Source organism: Anopheles cruzii, chromosome 3 (genome assembly GCF_943734635.1).
Source record: "Anopheles cruzii chromosome 3, idAnoCruzAS_RS32_06, whole genome shotgun sequence".
Classification (NCBI taxonomy): Eukaryota; Metazoa; Arthropoda; class Insecta; order Diptera; family Culicidae; genus Anopheles; species Anopheles cruzii.
In genome coordinates this window covers 42,975,932-42,993,112 of record NC_069145.1, presented here as the reverse complement: position 1 = coordinate 42,993,112, position 17,181 = coordinate 42,975,932, and the positions used below count along the sequence as shown (strand labels likewise).

The 17,181-nt window shown below is 47.2% G+C and overlaps 1 protein-coding gene across 1 annotated transcript in view; it reads left to right on the top strand.

Annotated features, from left to right (window-relative positions):
• The first annotated feature begins 5,127 nt into the window (after positions 1–5,127).
• The window catches only part of LOC128275459 (myotubularin-related protein 4), a 28,604-nt gene continuing 16,550 nt past the window's right edge, over positions 5,128–17,181 (top strand). Inside the window, exon 1 of the mRNA XM_053013962.1 lies at positions 5,128–5,248. The gene's annotated coding sequence lies outside the window, so the exon portion shown is untranslated. The remainder of the gene's footprint in view (positions 5,249–17,181) is intronic.

Sequence of the window (17,181 nt, the reverse complement as noted above, 5' to 3'; positions counted from 1 at the left end):
TGCAACGCACCGAAAAGGGCACTTACACCACCGCGCGCGTAGAAACTCGTAGCAGTCTCGAGAGAAATGACGCGTTTGAATCGTTACCTTGTTCGCGACCGATCGAAGTGAGCTGGCTGTTTTTGTTCCGTGGCCGTTGTCTTCATCGTCGTCGTCGTCGCGCGCGCGGTGCGAGGGAACGTACAAAACGTCGGAAAAGTGGCACAATGTGCTTGCTCACCTCCGTGCGCGGTCAATTCGTGAGTGCACAAAGCCCGTGAGACCGACGGAAAAGTTTGCGGATGACACGGGACGGCGACCGTGGTCCCCCCGCGAATCTCCTGCGTGCGTGTGTGTGTGTGTCGTGATTGATTGCGTAAAGAGAGTACGAGTTTGACTTCTTTCTTCCGTTTCCAGCCAAACCGTGGGGTCAGATACGCCAACGCATAAACCAGACCGACCGCTCGATGTAAACTCGGTGTTCCTAACACACTGTGGCAGTGAGCCATCTTCTCGAACCCCCGGTTGCATCTGCTGCATTGTGTGTCTCGCTCAACAGCGCAAATCGATCGTCAATCCGATCCATCCTTTAGCAGAAAGAAGAAAAACGTAATTTCACAACCAAGCAAAAGCTCTGTGAACTCGGCTCGGATCGAAACTATTCCTATGCAAATGTTCAATGCTCTGTGCGTGTGTATGTGTGTGTGTCTGTGAGGGCAAAGGCTCCTTCGGATCAGAGCCAGCCTGGAAAGGGGCATCGATGAGCAGTCAGTTTAGTTGTCAGTGTGTGCGTAGCCCATGGGCAGTGGAGGAAAAGTATACTCCGAAATATGATTTTGGTTCAACGTTATGCCGACGTCAAGATTTTCATATAGTTTCGCGTTTGACACGCGGACTTCATGACGGACCATTCCTTTGAAGATTGTACAGAAATATTATGATTTAGTGCATCCTCAACACAACAAGGGAACAACGGACCCGAAGACCTGTGACTGTCACACTATCGCACAAAACAACCCTCACGGACTCCCTTCGGTGTGTGCGTGCGTGTGTGCGTACCGCCAAAGGAGGCATTCAGAAAACATCGAGAACATGCTATGCTGCCCTCTGTTTTTATTGTTGGCTGGTCAAAATCAACCGCTCACCTACGACACTACGTCACCGCACGAAAGAAAGAAAAGCAAGGATTAATTAAGGCGAGCGAATCCTTTGTTTTCGTTCGATTAACAGTCAGCCTGCACCAGGTTACCATCGGTTGATGTCAGGAAACTCAGGCTTTATGAGATCGTTTTTCTTTTTGCCGTCTTTTCTTGCAGTGCAGTCGCCTCAAAACAATGGACGACGTTGCTGGTGAACGTGTGATGCGTGCGAAAACAATAGCATTTTCATTCAAACGTTGCGTGATCAACAAGCAATGGAGCAACAGCGCATGGTGGGGCACGTTGATGGGTTGGTTGATTTTTTTTGTAGGTTTGGTCAACTTTTCGGCCACAATGTCCTGTGCAGGTGGCGTTCGCAGTATCGCACTTATCAATTGCGATTTGAAAATGTCGAACCATTGCAATGATCTTCCAACGCGACCCTACAATTCACACAATCGCACTGCTACGAATGCACAAACCCACCACCACTACACGAACGCAACAAACATGGTGGAGTCGATTATTTCGCGAGCACTTACCATCCCCCCGTGTGTGTGTGTGTTAGACAGAGGTGGAGTGCACGGGGTTCGCGTTCCAATGTTTACTTTGCTGGGCGGCGCAAAAAAAGAAAATCAATCCAAAACAAAACGATGCTAATGACGAAAAACGAAAGCAGCAGCAATAGACAGAGCATCGGCGGGGGGAGGGGGGGTGGGGCTGTTTAGTGTGGTCGTATAGCAATCCGCAAGGCGCCCCCCATCCTTGCATTGGTAGTGTTTCGTTGTTTACATATCACCCGACTGTGCGACGACTGATACGAACGCACCAACGACCTTCAACTGCAGCACGCCACAACCAGCGCGACCTAATGGTGGTGTGAACGCCATTTTATCGGCGGCCCAGGAGCACTGTTAACGTGAAAAATTGTCATGGAAGATCGGCCCGTGTCGTGTGTTTCTTCGCTACCTACACAGCGACAGAGAGGACTCTATGGGGATGTGACGTAGTAGTTAGGCGCAGCCTTGCAGGACAGTGTAGTACTGAGCTCATCTACAGCACAACCTTGGCACGACCCTGCTGTCCACGCCGTTGCCTGGCCCACCCCTTCATTAGCTTCACGGCCATTTGCTTTCGTTTTCGTTTACTCAGCGCGCTATTAACCGTCGGTGTTTTTTTGTTTTATCGTTTTCACAACCATTTCTTTGTCTTGGCTCTCGATTCGGAGCTGCGTGTGAGAGATACCGTATGCAGGTATAAGCAGCAGTGAGACACTTTAATAATATCGGATGAAAAAGGAAACCGGCACGAAAAAATGCATAACAACTCGGTTACCCGAAGCATACCGAAGATAGTGTGGTACAGGGAGCACACACAATTTGAAAGCAACGCATTCCTTCGAAATAGAAGAACACATGGTTTCCGATTGTTTTTGCGATAAGGGAACATAAAATAAAATGTAAAGTGCGCGAAGTAGAACAATCAGAGGAGGCAGAGCAGGATGATACCATATACATTAAGAAATGTGTACGGCAGAAACATAACTAAAGATATTTCCACAAATGGCAATTTCAAATGAACAACCTGCGGCGCCGTTCGCACACACAGCCAGCTGCTTTTGACGGCCGCCATCGAGCCTCCTTCTCGGTGTGTGTTGGGGAATTGTTGTTGCTCCGGCGCTGGCTGTGTGTGTGCGTGACAGGGGGGTTTCGGGGGGATAACACGAAGTATGCGCCCGTTACGTGCGTTACGCGCCCGTTCTGATACCGACGTTCGGCGATGCGTGTGCTGTGTGTGGCCGGCGCCAACGGCCTTTGGAAATAATTTTCCTTTCGGTGGAAACGTTTTTACAGCCCGGTTCGGTAGGCGGGGACCGACGAGACCACCAGCAAACGAAAGGAGGAATACGCTGGAAATGTGTCGGCGGCCATTGGTATATCTTTTCCACGAAGCGAGTTCCATTCCCTTCTGGTGCTTCTGGTTTTTCGTTTTATATTTCTTTCTACAAACAAAGTGCAAAGTTCGGCAGCAGACAGGCAGCGTTGCGTGCATATCGTAGCATATTGCGTGCCAAGTGGGGTCAGACAGTTCCCCGAGCGCACGCCAATGAGAAGGGGAGCCGATGGGTCCGAGTAAAGGTTTTTGCTCAAGGCTGTGCCAATTGCAGGTTCAGTCTCTCCGCTGGCTGCGGAATTGGGCCGCAAAAAAAATGGAACCAACGACGAACAGCACCGTCCGTCCCAGTCGCAACCGAGGACTTTTACAAATCGTGTGCGGATTTTTCAAACAAGGACACGAACTGTCACGATCTCTAGCACGGCAGCTAGTTTGGCTGCTGCTGACGGTAGGCTGCTGATAGCAACCGCAGCGTGCCGCGGGTTCGTTACCAAACCCTCGATGGTAACCGCAGATCATACAATTCGATCGGACCAAATGTACAGTTTCTTGTGGAAAAGACTGTGGATCTTGATGAGAAACGAGGACATACATTTTAACACTATGTTACTGAAAAGCAGTGTAGAAATTCTTTATCTTTTGTTCATGTTTTACCATTTTCTTGCTGCGAATGCGTCCTCCGCACATTACGTCACATCTGGCGACTTTCTATTCTGAACTGTTTTGCAATTAATCAATTGGGCTTCAATTGTGTCAAGCGACCCAAGAGACATTCCCGCTCTAGTTGGGTGTAAAGCGAAACCTAGGTTCTTCTGCTGCCGAAAGCCGAACGCGATGTTACATCACACAGAATCACAAGGCGAATGTGTAATTGGAACATCAACATGTAAAGTGCTCCAATCCATCGCGCTCTCTCTCTCTCTGTCCCTCTTTGGTTGTTGCGTTTTGCTCTCAATCACTCTCTTCTTCATTCCCTCAGCTTCTTAATGCGCGGCTAATGTTGCTAAAATCGAAGGAATTGCGAAATTGAAGCCAACCTCAACGAGAACCCACTGAACAATTTTTCAGCAATTGTGTACCGGAGTGTCTCTGTCTAGCCTGCTTATGTTGTCGCTGTCAACGGAGTAATCTGCGAGAACGACGCAACCGTTTCGTCACCTGGTCGTGCAATTTTCCGGCGTTTTTGGGCCGTCGGTTCGGTCGCCGATTGGAACTGTCAAACTGAAGTCGTAAGAGCAAAACGGCGTCTGTGTATTTTTTTTTTTCTATTGCCTTTCTTTTGCGGTTGCGGCACACGACTCACAGACACATGGACGGACTCACTAAGATACGGGAGAGATTCGTCTTAAAGACGGTTGCCGGTCGGAGGATTGTGCGGTCTATCATTCCCTTCGCTCTACGGCTGGGGGCAGCATTCGAAACGTTCAATCGTGACCGGCGGACGTGAAGTGCAAAGAAGAAAATTTCGTGAAACCCAGTTAGCAACGGCAAACACGGCGCAGCCACGAAGCATGCTGCGAGTATTTGCCCCAATATAGCGAATGGTTTCCTACTTTATTCAACAGCAAATGATCATAATTCGTGTGCAATGGGAGTGTGTGTGTGCGTAATGCGGTGTGCGGTACGTGTGCAGGTGCACTAAATAGCACTAAATCTTTGTGCGGCAATTAGCGAAAAAAAAACACTAGCAGTGTGATTTTGAAGTGCAGTCCTGAAGAAGCAGGAGCTTTTCAAAGTGGATACGGAGAAAAGTAAAATTGCAAGCGAGAAAGCGAATTAGTGTCGTGGAAAAAATAAACCTGTCGTAAGCCACGTGGCCACAACGTGTGGCCCCATCGGTGTTTGTGTGTGTTTACCTGAGCAGCGGATGCAAGCGAATCGAGGAAACCGTGTCAAGGAAGAAAAATTATCCTGACACAGCAGCAGCAGCAGCAGCAGTTGAATCGGGTCGTCCTTTTATAGGGCCTTGTGGTGGTGGTGGTGGTGGCACTCGTTAAGGGCCTCTTATGCTACATTTCCTTCCGAAGGCTACTCTAGCGACAAGATGGTTAGATCTTAGTGCTTCGGTACGTTGCAGTGTGTTAGTGTCTCGAAAGTGTTGCCATTTCGTGGAGATTTCCCTTATTCTACTTGACGCGCGCAATGCTAGAAGGATTATTGAGGACGATTTCTCCTAGTGGCCGTTATTCGTCGTTGAATCTTTGTCGCTGCAAGGTTTATTTCCATTGACACAGGTAAGTTTGAGTGATGCAATCTGTAGGCTGTTTATTGCATCGTTTAGTTAACACCAAAGGCACATTAAAGGCGATAATAATAAGATAGTGTTTATTTATGACAGCTTCGGACAAACTTTTGCACAAAATGAATTCATTACCCGAATGTTCATTCGTATGCAATCATTGGTACCCCCATGCCCCATGGGCAAAAGCTACCGGAACGGGCAAAACCAATCATTTCCGAGCACAGGAAGGGGTTGGCTCCATTACCCGTACTTCCAGAGGAAACTCGTCGCCATCGTGCCTGGAATCGTACGCGTTTCCTCTCCGTTTCGGCAATTCTTCAAAGAGCTGCCGGAACGGAACTACCTTATGAAAAATTCGCGAACAGGCTGATTCGATGTGTTTTTTGCAGCACCCCCCAACGGCGAAGGCGAATAGATTTGGGAAAAAGAAATCCAAATAATCAAAACCATCGTCGTCACGCAATTTCCTCCCCTAGAGGTTATGGACGGCGGAAGCGGTTCGCTTTCGGTGGCTTAATTCGCTTCGATCGTGATGTGGTTGAACGATCGAATTGGCAAAATGAAAAATAACGTAGCGTGCTGCGATAGTTTTCTTCTTGTTGCCTTACGTAACCTTTTAAAATTTTGCTCGATTCAGCACGCCTTTCAGCAGTCCACGTGTCTGATAGTTGCTGAAAGTGTCTGAAGACACTCGTTACCACCAGCAGCACCAGTGCTCTCATTGCCCATCATTCACCGTAAATGAAGTCGTCTCGTCGTACATCGCGCAATGCTCTCCTTATCTATTTCCATCGAAAGCCAGCACCCAGTGCTTATGCTGACTTGATTGATTGATGTTTCATTGATCGTATCGTGGATGGGCTGGACGACAAAAGCTCTGCTGCCCGGCGTCTGGTCGGTCCGACGCTGTTCTCCATCATGTCCTTCTTATGGACAACGCAAAGGCTCCAAGGGAGAAGCAAAGCAGCGCAATGTTGTCGCCAAGGTTTCAACACAACCCGTAGCGGGGGCCGTTTAGGGCAGCTCAGATTCAGGCTCAGGCACCATAGAGCCAGACAGGCACTAAAGTAGACCGACGAAGAAACGTAAAAGGGCCTCGTAATGGAGACCATCTTTGGCATTGGTCAACCGCCTCCCGCCACCACCCGCCAAATAGCGATAAAGCCCTACAGATAAGCCGGCGCTCGGTGGACACCAGACGAGATGTATCGCATTGCACCAGTGAGAAATAATCATTATTTTGTGTTGAAAAATGAGGTGTCATAGAACACGCTTTTCTGTGTGCTCTTCTATTGCTCAGTCGCTAGACGAATGATTCTACAGCATGTTTTGGGCTAGAACCGTTCTTTGAATTCAGTTGGGTTGTAGTTAAAAAAAGAAATAAACTATTTTTATGTGATAATTTTGATCGTTTATTTTTATGTGTTTAAAAGGCTTTTTTCATTGTCATTTAAAACCCTCCATATAATGCTTACAAAATTTCTTGGGGTCGACTTTTCGTCGAAATTTTTTATGTGCTTTACTTTACGCAGACGCTATTGCTTTTTCGGGGAAAGCATTCTCAGAAAAACCAGCCAACCATCAACAATTAGTCAAACTGAAGTCGTAACAGCAAACCGGCGTCCGTTATTTTATTGCATTTCTTTTGCCCTACTTGACGTACATACACATGTGTGTGTGTGTGCTCCGAATTCCACCATATCTAATATGCCCTCGTTACAAGCCATTATGCAGCAGACGGCAGCACGGTTGGGGGGCACCAATAAAAACTGAACCTTCGTCCTTGTCGGAAAAATGTGAACCCAAAACGTCGCCCTTGTCGTCAGTTTCTCTGGATGTTGCCGGTATTCCCCGACACGAAAGTAATTATCCCGAGCCGGACGTGATTTGACCGCGTTCAGACGCTACTCTATTAAAAAAGTTTTTATTAGTTGCTTAATATGTGTTGACTGTGGCTGTAATTCATCAATTCAAACATTCACGCAATGTACATTAAGCTGCTAGTTATGTCCTATTCAACTTAATCGGCTTAACCACTAAAAGTGTCATCCTAAGTAGTAAGGATTTATGTTCACAATTAGCATAGCTCTGAATGTGATTTTGAATGTCCAAAATAAAATGGCTAAAACTTGTCTATGCGCCGTTTGAACCGATTTTAGTGTCAGTTACAGTTAGTTATTTACTAGCTCATTTACTGTCACGTGACAAGCCAATGCACTTCAGAAAAGGCTGTTTACATGACTGCAGCGCGTTACGGTCGTAATGCTGGTGCTACAGGTCGAACGGTTCCGGTTGCGCGCAGAGTGATGCACGATTAAACCCTTATCAAACTTGCCGGCGAGTTCATTGGCAGACTCAAAGTGCAGCCGCAGGATGAACGCTAAAAATTGCGAAAATATTGCTGTATGTTACTGGCACCTTCACCGTAACGCTCTGTGCAAGTATTATATAGTATTTGAAATTTTTTGAGTGCATGTTAGCTATTTATATTAGCTCCAGTACTCGCAATCAACTTGGCACTATTACCGTTACACCATACCATTTATTTTTGCGTTTCATTACTCTTGTACAATACATTCGCTATCTCCATTGTTATGCAAATTTTTTATGCCATTTGATTGCTACAAAAAATACGTTGAACGTGAAACAAACGAACTATTTTTGGTTCACAACTTGCACAGAAACGCACGGAAAGCTAATAATGATAACCTTCGCTGCGAAACGGTTCTTGAGCTGAGCGTCCGTTTTTTAATAAGACAAACTAAAGCAAGGAACTGCTGCGGCTCTATGACGGTGTCAATGCAGACGGAACGTGTATTCCGTTCGTGGTTCTCATTGCGCTCCATATAGTGTCCGTCTGGTGCCGGGCGCACTCTTGAAGAAATAAAATCCTTCTGCGTGCTCACAGACGTCGTTCTGTTTTCGTTTCTCGGCCCAGACCAGCAGACACGCCCGGGCAGCGGTGCATCGTCGCGGCATCGCTATAAAGCACCCGGGGATGGTGCGGGGATCTTCCGAAGAAAAGGATAAAAAAACCACGCACGCAAATCTCATCCGATCGCACCCGTCTCGGAGTAAACAGTTGCCCTGCAAAGGCAATAAAAAAAAGCACGAACCTCAGTTGAAATCGGTTGATTTAGTTTTCTTGTACGACCGACGAGTGGGTGGACGTGAGAAGAGGACACAAATGGGTCAAGAATCGGACGATCGCAGATCTACGACTGCAGCCAGTCATCAGCATGTGATGGGTATCCACACGATAAAAGATTTTTATCCCTTGACGAACATCATCACAACCCAAGAGAGGTGTGCATCGTCGGGCTGCCAGCGGGTGATTTATCCAACAAATGGAAACGAAGACATTGAAGGCCATCTGGGGCGTTACTTCGCCGTAATGTATGGTCGGGAGCGTGGGAAGCGGAAACCGAGATGATGCACTGTAAATGAAACCAAAACTGACGTTGGCCACACACGGTCGGCAAAGTTTATTTGGACAAGTGGCGCGCGAGGCGGCGTCTTCTGATGCTGGAGAAACTTTTCATGCCGCAGCTGCACAGTGACGGGGCAGTGAAATTTATTTTCAAACTGCTAGAACTGTTCACGTCTGATGTCACTACTTTCTTGGCTTTGTCCGCAAATCCGCGTTCCAGACGAACGATCGTTCCGAACGCGAAAGTGGAGTAGTAGTTGCCCGGAGGCAGAAACAATTTTAACAGACTCTAGCTGGTTTCGGTTAACGCGAAATAGCCACCTGGTGCACAGCGACCTTGGCTAAGGTTAGCCCACGACTTGGTCAATTTGGCTGTAGAGCACGAGGAAAGCAACTTCTCTACCCCAGTTCCCGTTCGTTCCGTCTCACCAGAGCCGGTACGAATTGTATAAATTAAATATCGATCAGTTACGGGGCAGGCGCGCGAAAACCCGCGCCCCAATCGTTTATGGCACTGTGTGGCAGGCAGGCAGAGTTACCTTTTCGTGCCGAAACGTGCTCGATTTTGCCTCTTTGCATTACGGATCTCAGAGCCAGTGGTCTCTGGAACGCCTATTGTGGGGTAGGAAATTGATGGCTTGACGGCAGACCATAATGCTGTCAACGGCACACTAATAATAGCAGTGAAAGCTCAGCTAGTAAGGACTGTATGGAATGATCTCTCAAGTACTTCAATTTTGTGATAATTGGGGAAACATAAATTATTAGCTTGAAGACAATGTATGTCGGAAACACAAGTTATGGAGCTTTTGGGCGTGGTCCTTGGTCGACTGTTCCTGGGAACTCGCTATGATTTAACGAAAACTGTACTGCTCTGGTTTGGGGGCCTCAATTCCTGGAACACAGAGTAGAGCGATTAGTTCACTGATTATGTGCTATCGCTGTGCACTGGTTTTAAATCTTCAGTGTCGCCCAGAGTCCTTTTCGTTTTAAATCTGGCTTTTATCAACAACAAACCAAAAAAATTTGCAGCCTCAGCTATCAACGAAACATGAACGCTTATCTAACACTCACTTTGTACGCTGTTTTATGGTTTGTCGCCGTCTTGACAATTGCTTTGCGTGGTGTGCTCAACGAACGCAACAATGTTTTCCAACACAAATCAACCACCGTAAGAACGTCACGAGGGGCTAGGTAATTCACCCTCCCAGGAGTGCTAGGAGGAGTGACCGAGGAAAGGGTGATAAGCAAAGTGTTGTGTGCACAACACTGCACCAGCAACACCAGTCTTAGGCGCCTGGTGGTGCAGCAAACTGGCAAATGCAACGCAGCATGGCTCTGTCGGTAGCAGGGTTGGACTGTCAATCAACGGGGAACGAGCTCACGGGTCGCAATTTTTCTACCTCAGCGCGATGTGACCACACTCGCTGGGTTGTTAGACTCTTAAACTGTAACGAAATATCTCGGTTGGCAAGTTTCGTGGCTGCCGCCTTATCAGCTGCTACTGCTACTCTGTGCAATGATTGTGTTTACGTGTTTAAGCGAGAATGTTTATTGCTTACAAGCTACGGAACGATTCCGGTTCTATCCAGATTCCACCGATAGTGTGGTGCAGCGTCTTCAATCCAGGCAGGCAGGACTACCGGAACCGCCCGTCACCATCCTGGGCCGCTTCTGTCCGGTAACGGATTTCGTAAGGCTTTGTATTGGCGCCTATTACGCAAAACGCTATGTTTTGACGCAAATCATTTTGTTTTTTATTTTTCGATAGGAATTGATAGTTTTCTTGTTTTAGGAAATACCAACACACTACTAGGGTGTTCATTAAGTTCACCAGAGGGCGCTGCAGCGAGCCTATTTTGTTTTTGTTATGTTGGTACACTCTTCATATGAATGTATGTGATGTTTCATTTCAGTCGGTCACTTCTTTCTTGGTCATTTTCATCGGTCACTGGAAGAGATTTAGTACAAGGCCTAGCCATTTCATTGAGCAGTATAACCAATATTTTGACTGAAGTATTGGGTTTCACAAAGCTGTTTGCAAAATGCGTGCCGCATTCGCTAAAAATGAAAAAAAGCGCATTTTTTTTTTCGCGTTTCTCGGCAACATTTATAGCTTTTTCGAAAAGACAAAGTGGATTTTGTTCATTGAATCATCACTAAGGATGAGACTTGGGTCTACCTCCATGATCCTGAGTCAAAACAAGAGGGCAAAGAGTGGTTCTTCGGGTCCGAAACGAGTTCGTGTCCAGAAATCGCCCAAAAAGGTGTTAACATCAGTTTTGTGCGATGCGAATGGAATTTAGTTAGCGGATTACTTGCAAATTGATAAAACAATAAATTTCGATTACTTTTGTAACCCTTTAGACGTAATGAAAGTGAAAATTCGTTAAGAAAGGCCCGGTTTGAAGTAGAAAAACATCCTCTTTCATCAGAACAATGCACCTTGTCACAGGAGCATTTTTTAAAAGAGCAAAAATCAATTTATTCAAGTTCGAATTGTTGTAGTATCCACCGCATTCACCAAATTTGGCCCCTGTTTTAAGAACTTGAAAAATCACGCGTGGAAAGCGTTTTTCACCAAATGATGACGTCATAACAGGAAGCGTATTTTGAAGCCCTTCCCGATTCTCACTTCAGGGATGGAATTCTTAAATTGGAATCTCATTGGAACAAGTGTCAGGGAGACCATACTGGATAACAAAGTGTGTTTCAAACCATAAACATGTGTCTTTCTTATCGACCAGCAAAACCTAATGAACACCTTAGTATGTGCAACTGTCAAGTAATTTTCTTTTACAGTTTTCACGAGTCGTCACCCTTGACCGGCCCCGGGGCGACCTTGGGGCTGAGCCGATGCCGATCCAATCGTTTAATCGGTTTTCATTGCCATTTATGACACCACGTCGCGCCGCTTCCTGGCATCGCTTCCTCCATCGACAGACGATAGTGTGGCAGACGCTTTTCCCCATCGTTACGGACAATTCATGACGCGCGAACGCTTCATGAATGAATCCTGCACGACGGGAAGGCGCCGCCGTGTCCAATCCGGTTAGGTCGGTAGACGGTGGCCTTTTCTCCCCGACCGACCGACCGGCCGGCCCGGTGAAGGCCGAGGTCCGTTAATTACTTTTTAACTTTACCTCCCATATTCGCTCACGGCACTTTCTCCATCTCCGAATATCTCGTGGCGTGGTGGTGTGTCTGTGTCTTCGGTGCGTCCAAAGCCGCACCGAAGATGGGGTGCCGTCGTGGCTTTCACCGGGTTTTCCATCCGAGACGCATTCCATCCGCTGCGTGCTCTGCCTCTGGCGGGGCGCGTCTTGCCGTGGCATTTGAGTCGCCACGATGCAGCTCGCGGTGCTTTCTAAGTCGGCACGTCGGCGAGAAAACCGAAATCTGTTCGCTGCACCAATCAGAGAATGTTTATCGTGGAAAACTCCATACCTGTGATGGGAGGACAGAGGACGTGCAGTGTAGACCAGAGGGACACTGAGAGGCTTTTCTCAAACTAACGTCACTCAAACGGAGTGCGACCAACGTTGACGAGTGCGGCTGCGGCCACAGCGAGTTGTTTAAATTTCCTTTTCCTTCGGAAAATAGTCTCACGGTGGAAAACCAGTTACGGGAGGATGCAGGAACCGGGCTGCTGCCTTCGTTGATGACGGTGGGGCAACTTCCGTGTTTCGCCCAGGCTTACGTCAACCACAATTACTTTCCTTTTTCTATTCACTTTCAGTTATTCTTCAAAGTTGTTCAAAGTCGAGCAAAAGGGTATTAAAATCCGTTTTTTTCTAGTTCTAGTTTCTCTGGTTCAGTTCAATTTTGTTACAATCTTGTTACAATCTTGTTGCAATAGAGTTATTGTCTTTTCCCTGCAGAGTTTCTTAGTTTCGATAAAGCAATGCAGTCCTCGCACTTGAAAGCCTTTCATTTTTACCACCTTTTTGCGTACATTCGTGATCAGTTCCATTCTCCCCACGCTTGAATCGTGCCACGTTTCCCACAGGGTGCTACCTTCTTTGCGCCAGACATCATCGCTTACCGCAACGGTCAGCACCCTTCTCTCTTGAAGGGTGTCCCGGCGAAAACGGAACTTCACATGCTCGCGAAATGGATGCACAACCCGCCACCGGAGACGATCGAAACCACTTCGCGACATGATTAATTAGACGAAAGAGAAACGGTTGTGGAATGTGTAGGCCCTCTCTCCCTCTCTCTCTCTGTGTCGCTCTCTGCACGAAGAGTGGTAAAAGCGCACAATCTTCAACATAAGATCGCGGTTGTTTCTTCATTCCGCCCGGTGGTCTGCTTCGTTTCAGAAGCCATCCGCGCAATTTTCATTCCACGGACCGGAGCCATTTCTTATGCTACTGCTGCGGTCCGGGTGCGGACGGAACGGGACTGGGGAGGGCGGTCGGTGGATACTTCAGGTTCTGGAGCCAAAAATAACCGATCGTCGACCCCTTTTAGATTTTGACAGAGTCGAAGCAAACCGAGACGAACTTTCGCCAAAGACGCGGTTCGTCGTCTGCGTCGTCGGCTGTCGTTGGGGCGGCCAACACACACACACAAGGGAGGTGTAATATCGAAGGAAAGCGACCCACCCCGAACTGCACACACACACAGGCACACATGGGACGGTTCCGCGGCCGCGTGACCAAACTTGGACCTATACATGCGGCCGTCGTCACCGGGCCGCGGGTCCTCGGGTTTCTTCCGGACTCCAGGTGTGGACTCCGCTGCGTCGCCCGTAATGCCCGGCCCGGCGGGACCGGTTGCGAAGCCGGTAGACGGTCTTCCGCGGCTGCGGACGTGTCTGTGACCGCCTACGGTGCAGGTTGTTCCGGTCACACTCCGTGGTAGTGGGGTCCGCCGAGGACATACCGCCGATCGCGAGTGCGTTCAGTTGGCGTTTGTTCGGCTGGATTGTGGAGCGATGTCCAGTTGTGGTTCAACATTAAGTGCATCATGTGCGTTCAAGGTGAAGTCATTGTTCTAACGGCAAGAGTGTAATATTGGAATCGTACCACACACAGTCCGCAACAATGTTGCCGACCGCCGATGTCGACGGTGAATGGGATCTCATGCTTATCTCGTGTGACCCCTGCCACTATCAACAGCGATCTTGCCAAGACCGGGCAGCCCGAAGGACATCTCCGGAGGTAAAGTGACCGATCCTGCTTAGTGAGCCTCTTCTGCGGTACTATTTGTTGGCAAAAGCAAAGTTTTATAGGACGTGGGATATAACAAAACTCAGAAGTTTGGCTTCAATTAAGTGTCCAGGTAATCTAGTATTTGTCCAGGTGGTTGTAATATTAATCGTCTCTTAGGTCAAGCAAGTTGTCCGCAATTTTTCATTTGCATAAATTGAATGTTGGTTATTTTCTATCGATAATTAGTTCGATGTTTTTCTATCGAAAACCAATTGAACAATTCTACAGGGTTTGAGTTAATATTTTCTATTTTGAGCAACCCAATCATATAAATCAGTTTGAGATAAGCTTGTAGAGCTAGATTTGCTGCTAGATAAGATGCTAAGTAAATCTTAAAATATAAAGTGAAAGGAATATATGGAATTATACTAGCGGGACCGCGAGCTTTGTTGCGGCCAAAGTTGAGTTTGGGAAACCAAACAAACGTTCACTAGAAGCAACATATTGACTTGGGTTGACAATGTTGCCCTTGTTCTTTGTTTTGTTTATGACGTACGATCAATGATTCAATGTCGAAGCTCTATGTCAAAACTAAATAATTTAAAGCCAAATTAACTTAGTGCGGAAATTATTCCTCACTTTCGTGGGTTTCATCATTCATTCATACTATTTATCAGTGTACTAAAACCTTTTTTACCTCAATCGGGCTTTCCGCTGAATTCAGTCTAAATTCTGTTTAAGCTTGGTGTCGTTTCAACTAAAATGTTTACGTATACGATTTGATCGACGTTTTGCTAACAATTTGTCTTTTATATACACGATTGAGAGACTAGTGCGTTCAAAGTAGATATTGTTTATTGAATTATTGGAACCCGGGTCGTGTGGTGGAACTAATAGTGGCACTACTCCGGACTATAATGCTGATACGATATGTTGAGTTGAGAAACTCTAGTTAGCCCAGATTTTCTATCCAATTTAAGCGTGAAGTTTTCAAACACAACTTATTTCGCATTGGCGTTCCACGATTAAGTCCGAGACAACCTCGAGACGACGTACTGTGAAAATGGGAGCTTCAGCTGAGAGCCATTTTTTGTTTTTATATTAACCCCATTAATTTTAATTTTAATTGTATGCATGATATGATTGCCCCGATGCACCGTCCTTTATACGAGGGCTGATCAATAATTTTCGCGACATTTGAATTTTCTCGGGCTACGATCGACGATGAGCCAAAACACGTCCAAGCAAAACAGCTGTCAAAAATTGACTAATTACTCAAAATGGCCGAACTTTTCACCATAAGTTACTGACATGTATAGTAACCTAACTCCACAAAAAAATCGAAAATCGGATATACGTAGCCCGAGAAAATTCAAATGTCGCGAAAATTATTGATCACACCTCGTACTTATCTACGAACAAAAAACATGCTGGATTTTATCTTACCTTACTCGCCATCGCCTGTGGCTTTCGTGCCAATGTAGAACAAGACAAGAAAAGGAAAAAGATGATAAGTTGTTGCCAAGGCGCATTCGATGCACAAAGTTTAATCAGTGCCCCGATAGGCGGAAGAGGGTTCAAAGAATGGACCTTAAGAGAGAGTGGGGGCTCTTTTGTGGAATGCACCGAGCAATGCACACGGTCGTGCCCCAAATCGTTTCGATAATCACGCCTGGCAACTTGTTGAAGGGTTCGAACCACAAGCTTCCTGCAGAATTGATAAGAAAAAGTGTTGCAAGCCCGCCGCATGTGACGCCCGAGAAACGGCGATGGTGTTGGTCGCATTTTTGAGGATCAGCCATGGGGCTTCGGTTTGGAAGAGCCGCGCCAGTTTGTGAGGTTGACGGGCGATATGTCGGAGGCCGTCACGGGTGAACTCTCGCACGGCCCACGGAGGGGGCATATCTAAGAAACGGCAAACATTCGGCACCCAAACCGCCCAAAGTGCCTCCAGTCGTCAATCAAAGCAGAACGCGGTGTGTTTTGGTCCCGTGGTCCGGCACTGCGATTGGAAACGTCATGTGCAGTGGGCTGTACGTGCGAAACCCGTGTGCAGTTTCTCACCAAAGTGCCGCCGAACCGCGTGTGACCGCGAAAACAGAAGGCAGAAGAGTTTTGTGGTAGCCGTTCCGTGGCCGTGGCGAGTGGTTTTGTAATGACATTTTGGTCATTCAGGAAATGGCTGACATTGGTACGTGGAATTGACACTAAACCTAAGCACACCGTGCATTACTGGCCATCCAAAGGCCATGAATCGATCATGCGTCTTCCAGTGTTTCGTTCGAATCTCGTAGAGTTCCTCCACTGAATGCGGCCACCGCCTGCACAGTAATGCTTTTGGATGTTTTTTTATGTTGCCGGAACTCCAGGCATCAGTGCGCTATCAGTCGCGGGTCACTTTAAAATAGATTCGTCACCATTCGATGGCCTCCGAAACCGTGTTTCGATCGAGAAGAAAGCTCGCTTTTGACGTAGAAAGGCAATCCACACCAAGAACGGAACGCCGGTCGGTGGCGCCAGTCTCGTGACGCCGCGGCTCGCGGCTTAGTGAACCTTCTTCCTTCGTGTACTGTGCCTTATCGTGTGTCAGTCCTGTCGTGTAAATACACTAATTATAAATAAAGCCGCCACGAGAGCTCGCACCACGCACTGACTTGAAGTGGAGTGTCCGGCAAGACAAGAGCGGAAGAACGGGTGAAGTACCCTCTTGTTTTGGTTTTTTTTTTTCTAAAGCAAAACACTAATCTACCATGGAAAGGAAGAAAAAAAATCCCAAACAATACTCCCGTAATCTTATCATGTTCGGCGTTAAAACACCCCACACGCTGCTGAAACTGAGTGTCTTAGCTTCCATCAAACCACTGATAAGGTTTTTGCGCCAAATAAAAACGACGAATTTATAGACTTAAACAGCGGACCGGACGGCAGAAGACCAGGAATTGGTTGACAAACTGGCACCAACAATAAAAGGGAGATAATGTTTTACACACACTCCGTTTGGTGTCAGCACAGGAATTGCGCAGCTACTTCGGGAACACCCCGAGCCAAAGTCCACCATGGACGGCCGCTTCGGATGGCGCTTGGTGCCCTTGACACTGGACTCTCGAGTCCTTAGCCGTCACGAAGGGTTGCCCACAGGGACAGTAGGGGAATAAAATGGCTGGCATTTGGACCCTGTTTAAAGCGTGGAGCGTTGTTAGAGTCAAAACCCACCGAGCCGTCCTCCTGTACGATCTCTGATAATGCATCTCGATCGTAATTAGTGCAATTTTTCGGCAATTAGGGCTCCAACTGTGCACTTTCTGAGTGCCATTGACGAAATTATGTGTGTTTTTGGCA